Source organism: Podarcis filfolensis (genome assembly GCF_964270895.1).
Source record: "Podarcis filfolensis genome assembly, chromosome: 13".
NCBI classification, from domain to species: domain Eukaryota; kingdom Metazoa; phylum Chordata; class Lepidosauria; order Squamata; family Lacertidae; genus Podarcis; species Podarcis filfolensis.
This window is the reverse complement of record NC_139615.1, coordinates 7123330-7140039: the sequence shown is the minus strand read 5'-3', so window position 1 is coordinate 7140039 and position 16710 is coordinate 7123330. Positions and strand designations below refer to the sequence as shown.

At 47.8% G+C, this 16710-nt stretch overlaps 1 protein-coding gene and 1 long non-coding RNA gene across 4 annotated transcripts in view; both read left to right on the top strand.

Moving 5' to 3' along the window:
* The window catches only part of LOC310747169 (uncharacterized protein), a 50927-nt gene that overhangs the window by 20562 nt on the left and 13655 nt on the right, over positions 1 to 16710 (top strand). The gene's annotated exons all lie outside the window — the stretch shown is intronic.
* Positions 10617 to 15763, top strand: LOC310747203. Its single transcript, XR_014540895.1, has 3 exons — positions 10617 to 10784; positions 12508 to 12574; positions 14882 to 15763. It is a non-coding gene; the product is annotated as an uncharacterized lncRNA (long non-coding RNA).

The following is a 16710-nucleotide window of genomic DNA, read 5'->3' as shown; positions in this document are numbered from 1 at the left end:
TAATGGTTTTGTGAAACCATCAGCGAGGTTCTTGGTTGAGGGACAGTATTTTAGAGCAACTAGCCCGTCATGAACGCTCTGACATACATTCCGGAACCGTATGTCCAAATGTTTGGTCCTCGCCTTGAATTGCCCTTTCTCAGCCAATTTGAGGCATGGTTGATTGTCTTCATGCACCACAACGGGCAGACAATTCTCTCCACAGATTTCCTCGACCAAACACACATAGAACTCCAGTTCTCTGCAAACCTCTGATAGCGCACTGAACTCAGCTTCAGTAGATGAAAGCGCTATGAGACTTTGCTTCCGGGACCTCCACCCAATCACTGAGTCCCCAAACTTCACCACTAGGCCTGACACTGATTTGCGGTCCTCAAGGTTAGCCCAATCCGAATCCACCCAGGCGGTCAGCTTGACATCACCCTCAGCTGACATCTTGAGGCAAAAGTCTTTGGTATCTTGCAGGTAACGTAGCACCCGCTTAATACCATTCCAGGCCTGCACACTAGGACTTGAAGCCTCTCTACTGAGCAGATTGACAGCAAACACTATGTCTGGTCTGCTCCACTGTGACAGATACAACAGACTACCCAGAGCTGACTGAAAGAGTTCAGTATTTTCGAACACCACGCGTTCTACTTGCTGACACTCTTTCACGTATCCAGCCTCCATGGGTGATCTGGCACCTGCACAATCAGACATCCTGAACTTCTCAAGCAACTGTTCAATCTTACCTTTCTGGCGAAGCAAAAAGCTTCCATCACTTGCTTTTGTGATCTCTACGCCTAGATAGGACTTGACATCTCCAAGCTGCTTTAGCTTGAACCGCTTTCCACGCTCCTTAGCAAACTTCTCCACCTGTTCAACTGTCTGTGCTGCTATCGCCAAAAGCGTTCTCAAAGTCTCCGCTCTCGAGGTCGGCGAATATACCTCTGTGAAGTGGACACCCTTCCTCTGTGTGAATCCTCGGGCCACTAACCTCGCTTTATACTGTGGTTCTCCTGCTTCTGTGGGTTTAAGTCGGTAAACCCATCTGCAGCTCATAGCTTGCTGGTTAGCCGGCAGCTGAGTGAGTGAGAACACTCCAAGAGACTCCATTGAGTTCATCTCCTTCTGCATCGCCTCATGCCATTTGCTGGCTTCTTCCCGAGGCAACTTCTGAACATCCTCAAAGGATTCAGGTTCACATCTAGCCACACCAACCCAGACACTCGTGGCTTCATACCTTTCAGGTGGCTTCCCTTTGGTTGATCTTGCTGACCTCCTCAGCGTGAATTCTGGAACTGTGCCTGAATCACCTGGATCAACCCTACCACCCTCTGTGTCAGAAACATCCCCCTCTGACCTGCTGCGCCATTTAGGGCGAACAGCTGGTTCTGCTGGCGAGGATGGTTCACTCCTTAGCTCAGACTTGACAGAGACCTGTGGAGGGGTCCTGGGGCTCCCTTTTGGAGAGATACAGAGCCTCTCCCTTGGAGATCCCGGCTCTGGACTCTGGCTGTGGACTGTGCACCTCAGCAACAGGTTCAGCCTCATCCTCCTCCTCCTTCTCATCTGAGTCTAACAGAACATCTGGATTCCCGTGAAGACGCTTCCACCCACTCTGCTCGCAAAACTCAGCACTGCCGCTAATAAGCAGCTTGGACTGGTTGCCAGTAGGGTATGCGAAACGCCACGCCTTTGAACCCGGCTCATAGCCTACAAAGATCATCTTCCTAGACCTTGGCTCACCCTTTCTGCGCATGGCCTTTGGAATGAGAACCCAAGCCGTAGACCCAAAAGTGCGCAGAAAACCCACTTTCGGTTGCTTCCCATGAAGCAGAAAGTACGGTGTGTCTCCCACACTTGAATTGAACACCCTGTTCTGCAGAAAACATGCTGTCTTAAAACTCTCAGCCCAAAAGCGCTGTGGCAAACCCGAGTCTGCCAACATAGCATTCGCTGACTCCTGTAGTGTGCGAAATTTTCTCTCTGCAACCCCATTCTGTTGCGGACTGTAGGGGGCAGTCAGTCGATGACTGATACCCTTCTGCCTGAAAAACGATTGCAGCGCAGAACCTGTGAACTCCCCCCCGCAATCAGATTGAAAGGAAATCACCCTGGTAGAGAACCGTAGCTCTACCGCTGTGATCCAATCCCTGATCAATGCAGCTGCTTCTGACTTCTGTTGAAGCGAGAAAACCCAAGAATGTTTCGAAAAATCGTCAATCAGAACCAAAACCCATTTAGACCCAGCTAAAGAAGGTGTCGGCATGGGGCCTGACAAATCTGCATGCACAAGTTCAAAGGGTTTGCTGGTTCTCCTTCCTGACCTGGGGTATGTGCATGTTGTGACCTTCGATTGCTTACAGGCTTGACAATCTAGGTATCTGTCACATGCCTTGAACCTACACCCAATGGTGTTGCCTGTGGCCTTCCTCACATATGACCACCCAACGTGCCCAAATCTCCTGTGCCATAAGTGTATACAATCGTGGTGTGGTGGGACATTAGCACACTGCCCTTGGGCGTCTTCAATGGACTCTCCACTAGCCCCATTTTCCACCAGCCCCATTTTCCCACCAGTCCCATTTTCAATGGGCATCTCCACCAGAAAGAGCCTGTCTTTTCTCTCGACACTGTAGATCTTCTTCCCATCCCTGTAGAAGGAACACAAATTGTTAGAGAACAGAACATCGAACCCAGCAGACATGAGGGCCGGCACACTTAAAAGAGAGTGGGCAAGCTCGGGGACCACATAAGCTTGCACCCAATGATCTATAAAAGAACAATATAGAAACCCAGATTCAGTCAGTGGTCTTTGAGACCCATCTGCTAAGGTGACATAACGTCTAGTTTTAATTGTCTTGCAGTTCCGCAGGAGCTCTCGGGATGTCACTAGGCAATGAGATGCGCCTGAGTCGATAACAAGAGATAAAGAGTGTCTCTAGCTGTTTTCCAAAGACGTCATGGCGTTGCTCGCACTCCCCTCGGTTGCCATGGCCACAGCCTCCCCCCGACTGAGGCTTTTGCTTTTTCTCAGAGACACCATCGCAGCTGTGAGGTGATAAGACGCCTTGTTTTTCTTTTCCTCCTGGCCTGCTGCTTTCCCACGTCTTTCCTGGGAACTGGCCTTGGGAACCTGCTTTGTTGACATTCCACACCAGCCGGTCTCCTTGACAGCCTGGGCCTTTGGCTTTCTCAGAGCTCTTGGAATGGCCTGCCTGGCCTGCCCCCCCACTCCTTCTTGGGGTGCAGCCTGTGCCCTCTTTCACAGCTCTCAGCTGCTCTCCAGCACACAGACGTGTCGAAGCATTGAAACAGCTTCCTGGAACAGTCCCAGCCCCCACTGGGCTATCTGGGCGTCCCTCAGCCCCTTCTGGGCTTCCAGCCCCCTCTGGTCTGGCTCTCACTTCGGCCTGAGGCTTGCTCCCTTGCCCCTCGGCTTCCTCCCGGCCCTTGGCTCCTGCTGAGCTTTCGCACAGACTCCTCAGCACCTGCCAGGCGGCCTGAGCCGATTTAACGCCCTCCAGGTGGGGCAACAGCAAAGCGTCCACACTTGCTTTCAAGATGCAGAGCTCTCTCTGCTCTCTCTCACTCAGCAGAGCAGCAGCATGCATGGGTGGGGCCGGCTCCTTCTGGACTGGACTCCAGAGCCCTGTGGCCACAAACCACCCCCTTGCTCTTCTTGACCAGGCCTCCCAGTTGGCCCCATTCAGTCTCTCACCGGGGTAGCTGTCATGGCCTTGCTGTTCCTGAGCAGCAGCCATCTTCCTCCCACCGGGGCTTCAGCATACTCACAAGTTTGCCAACAAGCTGGACCTCTGAAGCAGCCGCCCTTCTTGGCCTTTGGCTCCTCTCTCCAGCATCTCCCACTGCCCTTCCTGGCAGGAGATCACAGCAACTCAACGCTGGCAGCCTTCTCCCTTCTCACACTTGTCAGGAAACGCGAAACCGCCATAACCTTTGCGGAAAAAAATCCTGCGTCCAGTCAGGCTTCCCTGCGTGGCTCTGCTTGGGAGCTGACCTGGCAGGAGAGCAGAGTAGCAGCGGTCCTGCATCCGTGTGAGATGAGGGATAAATCAAGTCCAGAGACAGTTCGGTTCTTATCTCTAGAAGCGTTTATTTACAAAGCAGTAAATCCATCAGAAACCTCCGACATTCTTTGTGCTCCAAAAGCACACACGCAGCCTCTCAGGCTTGAGCTGCGTCTCAGTCAGAAGCGAAAGCAAGTCTGAATGCAGACACACACTGTGACTCACTTCTCTGCTTCAAGCTCCTCCCAGATATAGGACACCACGGAGTTTTAACCCTGTCAGTTCCAAACTCCACAGTATTGACGAAAGACACAACTTGAAATTGCAATCAGTCTGGTGGAGGTCTGAACAGTAATTCTCCTCTTATCTCTTATCAGTCCCTGAGTCCCAAACAAAAGTCAGTGAACCTGAAGGTAAAAACTCTCGACACAGTTGGGACTTAGTTTTCCTTTGAAAAGCATGGTTTGGGAGCCGGATGATTGTTTCCAGGAGCAACTGTGCAGAGATGGTATCATTGGATATGGGAAGTTTTTATCTATCCTTGGTTTTCAAACCCAGCCTATACACCAATACCTTCTCTGGGAAGGCTGGGATACTTTTTGTGCTGGGCGCTTTCTTTATACATGTTGGGGAAAGGAGCTGTGTAAATATTCCTGGAATCTCCACTATCCCACCTTGTCCTCATTCAGCTCAAGGAAGCCCCATGTATGTGTCACAAATCTTCCTACTCAGGTCCACGCACACAAGAACTTTAATTAAATCCCCTTTGCTCCTTAAAGCTTTCATTAAGGATTTACACCCTCTATCTACAGATTAAAAATGTTTGTCAGAGAATCCAGCAGAAAATAATCAGCACTAAATGGTGTCATAAATGTTGTCCATCAATTATGTCTAAACTTAATAGCTGTTGCCTCTCCCTTTCTCTCATACTTTCCCCTGCCATCCATAAAGAAAGCAGCCTTCAGCGAGCACAGACAATCCTCACCGGCATGGTCATTGGGCTCAATGCAAGTGAAATTTCTGTCCAGTGGGTGAAGAATACCCTCCTTGAAGGACGCCATGTGAACCCCCGAGTCTTGAAGGGCAGAATCAAGGATTCCCTCTTGGCCATCAGCCAGGTGGTAATCCCCTCCTCTGACTGGAACAACGGCACTTCATACTCCTGCACGTTTACCCGCACAGCAGGCACCGTGGAGCCCACCCAAAGGCCTGAGGAGAAATCCCAAGGTGAAAAGTGATGCACACCCCTTTCTCAACCTATCTCAGTTTTCCCTCCTCAGCCTATCCCAGATTCAATAATTTCCATGTATCCATGTTTGGCCTAAGGCTGAATAAAAGTGAGCAAACTCACTCTCTTGCTGTGATCACTTGATTGAGGTGGTGGGTGGGTTCTGGAAAGAAGTGGGGAATGGATATTAATCTCCCTGCAAAATCGTGTTGAAGTTTGATTATTGTAGAAGCAAAGTGTGTTTAGCACATAACCATGAAGTTCACTGGGGGGGCTTTTGGCTAGTCACTCTCTCTTAGCCTATCCTTCCTCACCAGGGTTTAGACTCTCCCTGAGTACAGATTTTTGTGTCTCCCCTCCCCCCCAGCAGAGAATTTCCTATAAAAGGAAAGGTGAGTGGAATGACAAAAATTCCTTTTGCTCACCAGTGTCTTCTGCCTGTTCATCATGTTTACCCAGCATCAGTTGACCTAGATGAACAGGTGGTGCAGTTCTGTTGGAGGCAGATTTTCATATCCTTGCCCTGGTGGTCCAGTCCACACATTAAAGAGCTACGTAGCTAGCTGAGATTCCCGCTTTGCAGGGGGTTGGACTACATGACCCTTGGGACCCTTCCAACTCAATAATTCCACGATTCAAGGAAAAGAAAATATGCATGGGAAAGAGGGCCAGAGAGAAGGAGAATCACAGGGGTGTAGAGACGAACGGATGGCAGACAAAAGCAAGAAGTGAAGGACTGAGGTGGAAAGCAGAGGTTTTAATCCAAGGCATTTCTTCATTCAATGATTTCAAAATCATTTCTAAGCTGCTTTATATTTTTAAAAAAAACACACTTAAGGAGTGCAAAAAGACAAATGTGCTGCGGCTGTGAAGCATGTATGAAAAATACAGAAAGTAGGCAAACCTTTCAGAATAACCCTGTCAAGAATTCCTGTGTTCATCAGAATGTCATCATAGCCCTTTCTAGATGCTCCTGCTTGTCCTTCCTTCCAAAACTACCATTTCCTAAATGCTGCCTGTCCATCAGGTATGTCTAACTCTAATAACTGTTGCCTCTCCTTTTGTCTCATACTAACCCCCACCGGAAACTTAAAAAGACAAGGCGAATGGTCCCCATGCCAATTTCTATTGCACTGAGAAGAAACCAGCCTTCAGCAAGCACAGACAATGCTCACCGGCTTGGTCACAGGGCTCAATACAAGTGAAGTTTCTGTTCAGTGGAATAATAATAATAATTATTATTATTATTATTATTATTATTATTATTATTATTATTATTTATACCCCACCCATCAGGCTGGGCTTCCTCAGCCATTCTGGGCAGCTCCCAACAGAATTAAAAGTACAATAAAACATCAAGCATAAAAAATCTCCCTAAACAGGGATGCCTTCAAATGTCTTCGAAAAGTCAGATAGTTCTTTATTTCCTTGACATCTGATGGGAGGGCATTCCACAGGGCGGGCGCCACTACTGAGAAGGCCCTCTGTCTAGTTCCCTCATTGAGGGTCAGCATGTGAACACCCAAGTATTGAAGGACAGCAGCAAGGTTTCTCTCTTGGCCTTCAGCCAGGTGATAGTTTCCTGCTCTGACTGAATCAGTGACACCATGAAGCTCACCCAGAGGCCTGAGGAGAAATCCCAGGGTGAAAAATGATGCACACGCCTTCCTCAGCATTGCAAGCTCTCCAGCCTATACTACATCTTTCTCTTCAGCCTATCCCGGATTCAATGATTTTCATGCTTCATCTATAGATAAATAAAATCTCAATATCTCTCAGCTTAATGTACATCACAGGGGTTCTGTAATGATAATATAGAGAGGCGTAGTAGTGTGTATGCTAACTTCAGCTCTTTGGAGAAACAGTGGGATACAAATCAACACTAGATGAAGCATATCCTACTGTATCCATCCCATCTGGGGGCAAATTTCTGGTGAATGGGGCATGGGCTACCTGTCACTATTTAGATTAGCAAATGGAATGTCCTGTATTCTTCTTATTCTGCCATAGTACAATAGAAAGCTTAGGCCATTCATATATAATATTAAAAGGGTAGTTTCAAAATGCCGCCATTGAACGTGTTGATTTCTGTTCCTTCCTGGAGTGCAGTTCCTATGGGGATCTCTTAGCCACCTGCTACTTATTATTATAATGCTGCAAGGAACAGTGGAGAGTCATTATCAGATCTCGAAAAAGGAATGAACAGATTTGCTTTGGGGGTGGGGTTGAGGAACAGCCCTCAAATGGTAAAGGGCTAATCACTGGCCTCCTAGGATCATGGAAGCCCCTATAATTTGTTCCAACTGCCCAAAGCTCCAAAGACTTGCCAGAGGATACTAGAAAATGATCAACCAGTAAACCTGAAAATTGATATAAATACGCCCCCCCCCCAAGCAATGTACACCTGAGAGTAGGTGAAAAGGCAGGCAGGGCTCCGTCACTTTCCTTTCATACGTTTCCCCTTTTATTCCACCTTACATCAACTAACCTTGCTAGCACTTAAGGCATGCATTGGTGTCTCAGTCAAAGACATAGCTGATGTATTTCTCTTAAGAGATGTGTTAGCAGAATTAGCCACCAACCTGTGTAGACTGTTAAGTCTGGTGGTTTCTGTTTCTGTACAGAGGAGATTCGCAATCTAGAGGGATGCTTTGCTGACTGGATGTTGTGGCTTCTGATAGCTCTACCTTTGTTGCTTCCCATGGGGTACAAAGTAGATACTCTGGAGTGTCCCAGAAATGATCCCCACCCTGTTCCACATGAGGGGTTCCAGCCAGGAGCTCTCTTCATTTGTGGAATTGCTTCTCAGTTAGTTTACCATTCTCATGAAGTTTCATTCAGTCAAAATCCTTCTCAGAACCAGCTTGATGTTCCAGAGTAAGAAATTGCTTCGGTTGCTCTACATCTTTTGTAGCTGCTCAGATCACAAATATATTTTTTCTGTAAATGACAGAATGTTAAGAGAGAAAGTCTGTCTGTGTGTGTGTGTGTGTGTGTGTGTGTGTGTCCGTCCGTGTGTGTCTGTAGGTTTGGCAAATACCCACCCCCCAATAGACTCTATTAGAAATTACCAACATTGTGATATGATAGCAGGAAACATACTCATTATACAAAGGGATGAACAAATTCTACCTCTATATGCAGAATGGTGACAAAATTCTACCAGCACATCCTTGCTTTGGCATTTGCTGTGAACGAAATCAATGAGAATCTGAAGTTACTACCCAATGTCACACTTGGATTCCATATCTATGACAGCTACTACGATGCAAGGATGACTTATCGTATCACTTTGGATGTGCTCTTCAAAACAGATAAATTTGTTCCCAGCTACCAGTGTGACAGACACAAAAAGGTCATGGCTACATTGGCGGACTTGGCTCTGATACCTCTAATCAGATTTTCCTACTCAGGGCCACACGCACAGTGACTTCAGCTGAAGGCACTTTTAACTCCTTAAAGCTACTGAGTATTGATCGCCCCACCTGCGGCCTTCTGTAGAGATTTGAAATGTCAGAGAATCTAACAGATAACAATCAGCACTCCTGCCAAACTGCAAGCCTCCATGATTCTCTGGGGAGAAACCATGACATTTAAACCTTTGCAGGGATTGTAACCTGGATATAAAAGAGAGAGGAGTTAGAGTTACTGAGGAGGCTTACAGATTCATTTTTAAAGCAGTTTTTCAACCACTACTGATGAATGTGAATGTTACAAGACAGGGGCTCCTCTACTCCTTGGGGAACATGTGTCATTGAGAGGAGCAATATTTCCTGACCAGAAAGCAGAATGCAGGAGTGCCTTACGTACCACTGGTAAAAGTGCCAGTTCCACATACAGTGGTACCTCGGGTTACATACCGTATTTTTCGTCCCATAGGACGCTCCGTCCCATAAGACGCACCTAGTTTTTTTTGGGGGGGAATAAAGGGGGAAAAAATTCCTTTATTTCCCCCCCCCCCAAAAGCAGGTCAGAGAAACCGAACCAGGTCGAGGAACAGCGGGATGGCGGCGCTGCGCCTCCCCGCTGTCCCCCGAGCTTGTGGGGCTGGCCGATGTCTGCCCAGCGCAAGGGGCACTCTGATTCAGGGCGCCCCGCCCGCCAGGCAGCAGGCTGCTATCCGCAGCATGGGGAGCCCTGCGGGGAACTCCTGCAGGGCTCCCCACGCTGCGGATGTATTCCCAGCGCGAGGGGCGCTCTGCTTCAGGGTGCCCTGTGCGCCGGGCGGCAGGCTGCTATCCGCAGCGTGGGGAGCCCTGCGGGGAACTCCTGCAGGGCTCCCCACGCTGCGGATGTCTGTCCGGCGCGTGGGGCGCTCTGCTTCAGGGTGTCCCGCCCGCCGGGCGGCAGCCTGCTATCCGCAGTGTGGGGAGCCCTGCGGGGAGCTCCTGCAGGGCTCCCCACACTGCGGATGTGTTCCCGAAGCGCCGGGCGCCCTGAAAGCAGAGCGCCTGACGCTCCAGGGAGCAGGCTGCTATCCGCAGCCTAGACATCCCTGCGGGACCTCCCACAGGGCTGCCTAGGCTGCGGATGTGTTCCCGAAGCGCCAGGCGCTCTGCTTTCAGCGCGCCCGGTGCTCCGGGAAGCAGGCTACTATCCGCAGCCTAGACAGCCCTGCGGGAACTCCCGCAGGGCTGCCTAGGCTGCGGATGTCTTCCTGAAGCCTGGAGAGTGAGAGGGGTCGGTGCGCACCGACCCCTCTCGCTCTCCAAGCTTCAGCGAAAGCCTGCATTCGCCCCATAGGACGCACCCAGATTTCCCCTTCATTTTTGGAGGGGAAAAAGTGCGTCCTATAGGGCGAAAAATACGGTACGCGTCAGGTTACAGACTCCACTAACCCAGAAATAGTGCTTCATGTTAAGAACTTTGCTTCAGGTTGAGAAAAGAAATCGTGCTCCGGAAGCATGGCAGCAGCAGGAGGCCCCATTAGCTAAAGTGGTGCTTCAGGTTAAGAACAGTTTCCGGTTAAGTACGGACCTCTGGAACGAATTAAGTACTTAACCCAAGGTATGACGGTATAGGGATGTTGTACAAGAATAAGGGGTTCAGACAAACATTAGCCAATCAGTGCTCCCTCTTCACAAGGCAGCAGAGAATTAAGGTCACAATGTTCCTTCTCCATTTTGCAAATTCTGCATCTTGTCCTCTAAAGAAGATAAGGGAAGATTATATATTTTGTGTTCTCATGTCGTACTTTTATGTTCTGAACGTCCTGTGATCTGCTAATGAAGGGTGGTATACAAATTAAATAATAACAATAGGCGAACTTCCCCATAGCTATTAGGATTTCCCACAAATCCCAATTACACTGGAAGGACTTTCTGAGAACCTCACAGAATAGCCTCTTCTTGGATTGTGTGGGTGGAGCTACTGATGGGAAACATATCTCACCGTAGTCTCCCAGGATGCTATATAAGCAGACTTGATGGCCCACATGCCATTCACACTGAATCCTAAAATGTGGGCCAAGATCTTCTTACCATTTGTGGGACTCCTTTGCGGGGCCAGCCTGCCACTGTCTTCTTCCCAGGCTGATACACGTGAGTTTGCTTCTCTTTCCATCCTATATGCAGCCTTCTCAGGCATGTACCTGAAATCTGGGCATCTGGAACCACCCCTAGAAACAGAGCAATAACAACCCTTGGATTCTCTTACGCCAACTTTTCTGCTTATTTGCCAGCAGTAAACGGGATAGTCATTCCAAAGGGACAGATCCCATGGTTCCAAAACAAATACCCTTTTATTAAGATTTGTAAGTGCCTGTTTCTGTGTGCTGAGATCTTTGTAGGTTTAGGGGACAGAAGAGACATTCTTCTGATAGGGGCAAAGAAGTCAGGGCTCTCACAAACTATGTAGCTGAAATTATTTAGCTGAGATTCCTGCATTACAGACGGAGATTCTATCAGGGAGGTTCTATCTATACAGGGAGTGCAGCTATCATCAAGCCTTGACCGAAGAACGGTACACTCCTTCTATCTGGGATGGTCTTCCTCTTCTACCGAGCGTGCAGCTTAGGGAGGGACGCACATGAAACAGGGGGACACCTGCCTAGCCAGCCAGGTCAGTCAGATCAGCCCTGGCGATCAATGGGGTGACAGATGTCTCAGTCGGATCACCCTCACATCCGTCTTGAGACGTCTTCGGGGGCTCCCAAGTTCAATCATGTATGAGACAATGTGTGCAGAACTAGGAATTCACACGATGGAATATTGGGTGTGGGCTAGCACTATAAAATACTGGTTGCATTTCCATTTTGTTGGCAACCTTACATAGGAGCTCTTACATAGGAAAATCAGATCTATTGGTATTCAGATCAGATCTTCAAACCCTTGTATAATTTGAGTGAGCGATATATTTATTGCAATAATCAAAACAGATTAAGGTAAATTGGGGGGGAAACAACATCAAGTCAGGTGTAAATAAAATTTGCTCCCCCGAGATAACAGGGTCACATATCTCAAAATTAATAATTTCCCCCGAGATAACAGGGTCACATATCTCAAAATTATTAATTTCTGTCCAACTCAGGACCTTTATCTTAGCCCGACTGAATGTTTTTCCTTCAACTTTTATCAAGGGCAGATTTTTAAACATCCCCAGAAATGATAGACATTGTGGATGTTCTTTGAATGTGCCAGACACTGTAGAACATATCCTTTTCTACTGTCCATTTTACAACCTGCTACGCAAACGCATGCTACTCCCCCCCCCCTTTTTGGGTAGTCTAAAATCACGGCACAATGAAAATATCCGATTCTATCTGTCTGACATTAACCCGGAATTAACTGCAAGGGGGGCTGAGGTTTTGTTAATAATATCTCTTGGAGTGCTAAATGGCACTATTTAGCGGGAAGAAATCCCAATGAAGTTCCTCATCATTATATATCTTACATGGCTGTTTATTTGTATATATTTTAAATGTTTTAGGATGCCCTATATTTGTAATGCCTAGAAAAGTTTTGATGAAGGAAGGAAGTAAGCATTACAGGGGGTTGGACTAGATGAGCATTGGGGTCCCTTCCAATTCTAGAATTCTATGATTCCACGAAAGAGAATATGCATGGGAAAGAGGGTCAGAGAGAAGGAAAATCACAGGGGTGTAGAGAAGAACAGATGGCAGACAAAAGCAAGACTGGAAGGACTGAGATGAAAAGCAGAGGTTTCTAAGCTGCTTAAATCTTAAATAGTGCACTAAGTGCTGATTTTTAAACCCGAACCCTAACCCTAACCCTGTCTGTCTATCTATCTATTTTGTTCCCTTAGGTGCAATATTGGTGTGGCTCTGTCCCCGAAGGCATGATGATTATGTGACTGGCAGGTGGCCAATCAGGTAACACCTCCAACTTCATAAGTGCACGCACTGGTAGCACAGCATACCTCAGCCTTGCACTACTAGACGTTTCGCAGGAGGGAGGGGGCAAAGAGTGAGAGTACAAAGTTAAGCCACACAGGCAAATCCTGAAGTTGGGTTAAAAAGAAAAAGGGTGGAGAGCTTCCTTGTTCTCTGGCTCTCAGCAAGCAACCTTGGGTGGGTCTCCCTAACTGGTGGCCTCCGCTTGCTCTACATGGGCGATTTGGTGGGTGGGGGAGGACACACACGCCTGCATGGTCTAATGAGGGTGAGAGGCACCCATTGCTTAAGGCAGTGGTTCTCAACCAGTGTGCCGTGACACCCTGAGGTGCCTTGAATTGTGGTCAGGGGTGCCGCGGGCAACACTGGCCTCTGTTCCTCTTTCCTTCCCTCTCCCCTATGATGTCCTCTCACATTTCTGACTCTCAAAGGCTTGCACAGCTGTTTGTTGCAACCCTAATACAAGCGAAAGCAGCCCCTGGGGCTGGCCATTGGGTGCTGGTTGCCAGGAGGTGAGGCGGCCTTGAAGTAAGCAAGCAAGCGGGCAAGGAGCCAAGCTGGCCAGTCTGGCAGCCATTGCTGTTGGGAATGGACAGACAAGTGGGAAGCTGGGCAGGGAGGCAGGCACCATGCTGGCTTTTATTGTGCTTGCTGTATGCAATGCCTGCCTGGAAGCTGAGTGCCCAGTCCTGAAGGGGAGCCTTTCTTCCATGCAGGCCCGGCAGGGCCCACTGCTGCCATTGCTGCTGCCTGGGTAAGATGCTGGCCTCACTTTCACCTTTGGCCAGTTTCTGTTGGGCCACCAAGTCTGGGGACATCTTCTTCCCAGGCCCCCGTGGAGCTGTGTGAGGAGGCAACTCTCTTTAGGGCAGGAAGGGGGCAGCTCTGAGACCAGGAGCGGCAGCAGCAGCTACCCGGAATTCTCCCAAGGAGAGGAGATAGGAGAGGAGACTGAGAGAACCCTCCACAAGGGAGAGTGTGTGAAAAAGGGTGAGAAGCTGCCAGCTCTGCAGGCAAGGGTGACATAAATGGGCTTCTGAGCCCCACAGGGGTGCCGCAGAAAGAATGTAGTTGGTCAAGGGAGCCATGGACTCAAAAAAGTTGAAAACCTCTGGCTTAAAGAGAAGGCTCAAAGAAGGAGAGGGTGGATGTGTAGGGAAAGGGCGTGAGACACAGTGTCTCTTTATCAGTGGGGAGCAAACCCTGGCCCGTTCTGGCCCTTTATGTCTCTACTCTTCTGCTTTCTTTAGCCAGCAACGGTGTGTAAAAAGTAAACAAATGCTCATGTATTAATGCATTAATGGGCGTTTTTTTCTGGGTAAACGTAGGAATGTGTTGCGTTTTTAAAGCATCCCAAGGCTCTTTGTTGATGCTGCAAACAGGGCGACTTCTCTGGAAATAAACGGCGTAGTACATTATTACTGACTTAAGTGCAAATTTAAGATACCAGAAAATGCAAAGGAAGACAATGTGCCTTGATTTTTATTAGTCCCCTCATTGCTTTCCTTTTTGTGAAGGGCTTGGAGAACAGGTTGAGGTTTTTAATTGCCGGTGAACCTGGTGTACGTGCGAGACGTGTACCCTTTTCTTGCACATGCAAGTCTTGTGACCAGTGTCTGACGATCATTGTGACTTGGCATCTGGCAAAGAATGAGATGATCCTTGGACTGTTCATTGTCTTTTGCTCTGCTGCATGCTAACTCTGCTAGATTGGAATCAAATATTAATAAAGAAATATTTGTTTTGGAACCAAGGGCTCTTTCCCTTGGAAATGACTATCCCAATCTTCTTTAGAGGACAAGATGCAGAATTAGCAAAACAGAGAAGGAACACTCTGACCTTACACCTCCGCTGCTTGTGACTAGACTCATTTGTGAGAAAGGAATAACATACAGTCAACTGTCCTGAATTTTCTGAGGTTGCCTTGAAAGCAATTAAATAAAAAAACATGGCGTGTATACATAAGCTAAAGCAAAATAACAAGATGTACTCGGAAAGGCTTATTTGAAAATTTAATTTATGGGAATGTCAGTGTATGTATTCAGCATCAAATGTTATTGAGCAAAAGATAGATGGAGTAGCTAGCCTATAGCACGTCTTTCCAACATAAGTTGTATAAAAAATACTCCAAAAACTACTATTGCCATAATTAGATCACTTGAAATGATAAATAATTGTTGCTCACCAATCTTATTATCTAACGAGCCTCACTGAAAAAATATTTTCTGGTGCCCTGATCGTATATTGAACAGACAGCAATAATTTTTTGTGTTTGGCTTTTGTCAGGTCTGCAGGCGTGTACGGAAGTTTCCAATAAGAATTAATGAGCCTCCGACGGATTTATAGTCCATTTATTTACAATAACACAGAGAGAGTGGCATCGAGCCAACTTCTCTCAAGACATCAGTTGCTCTGTCTGAATCTCCTGCCCTTCCTCAGCACGAAGTGCCAGTTCCCCATCATCCTGCCCTTATACTTCCGTTGCTCCTTAACCCTTTCCTGCCTCCTAATCCGAGGGGAAGGAGCAGCATCACCGCTGCTCTCAGAGGCAGAGCCTTCCAGACGTTCCCTCCCTCCTGGTTACCTAGCAAAGTTATCAGGGCTGTCTATTTCCCTCAACCTCCAACTGTGATACTTCTGAATCTGCTATTCTCCCTGTTACTGGGAATCTTGAAGGAAGGGGCCCCCAGTTCTTCTCTTCCTCCTCTGTTAAAGGCTGCTCTGTCTGAGACTGTCTTTCTTCCTGGTCAGAGTCAGACCAGTCTCTGGCATCCAACACTGGCCAGCCCCTGACAGCTTTACAGCAATACACTGATGAAGGAAGTATTTGGAAACAGGTGTTTCATGCTAGCTACTCCATGTTTTTTGCTCATTAGCATTTGTTGCTGAATACACTACTATTCACATAAAATGAATTTTCAAGTCAGACTTTTTGTGCATTTCCTGCACCCTTTTCTTTATGGAAGCAATTAACCCATCACGGATTGTTCCTTAAGTTGGTCTTAAGGAGGCAATGGGCTTGCAGCTACCTTTCACTTTGTAGCGTAGCTGCAATTTAGCCCACGTCCCTTTGAAGAGTCACTTGGCTCCCCATCTTCCCTGGGCGCTTACTTGACATTGAGATTGGGAAGGGGGCTTGACATCAGGAGGGTGTCACTGGCCATTCACTGAAAGATTGTCAGTGACCTACCCTGCATGAGGGGATATGGAGTGGGCTGCCTGCGTACACGTGTCTTGCGGGGCACCCCCATATCCCATTTACACTGAGGAGCCCTAGTTCCACCGGCTGGGGGGCTGGGAGGGATACACGCCCAATGCCTAAGCCAAGTTCTTCCTATATTTGAAAGGTTAGTAAAACTGTGGCCAAATTTCCATTCCATAACACGTTGTCATGAGTCATTATTCCTTTCTGGTTGTCCCTGGGGGCTGGGAAGGTCGCCACCTGGTCACGCAATGTTTACCCAGCCTAGGGTGACTTAGATGAACAGGTGGTGCACTTCTGTTGGAGGCAGATTTTTATATCCTTGCCTTGGTGGCCCATTCCACACATTTAAGGAGCTACCTAGGTAACTGTGCAGAGGTTATGGGATATGGTGTGGGATGTAATACATCAGTACAGTCAATTACAACATGCTTTGCTTCCTAGAGTGGACACTGTCAGGTGGGTGTTTAACTTCCTGTTCCCCCTGTAAGTGACTCAGCAGATGGGAATGGTTCTATAAAAGGGCAAGTCACGCAGTCATCTTGTCTCAGTTAACTCTCAGTTCATTCTCGCAACCATTTTGTTGTCTGCTGGCTCTCAGCCAGCAGCACTTGGGCCCATCCTCACAAAGGATGTAAGCCACATTCTATGTTTGCAACCTGAAGCTTAAAGCCTGCCTTCTAGGATGTGTACTGTGAACAACTTATGAGTAAACTTATTGTTCTACTTTTAAAGACAGACTTGTGAGTCTTTATTGTATTTTAATAGGGAGAAAAGGGGACACCAGGAATAAACCATCTAGGCAAGTCAGATTGGATTAGTCATCTTGTAGAGATTCAAACAAATCTACTGAAATATACTCGGAGTCGAGTGTGGATTTCATGCTCTTTATTCAGCTCATAGTAGCGAGGAA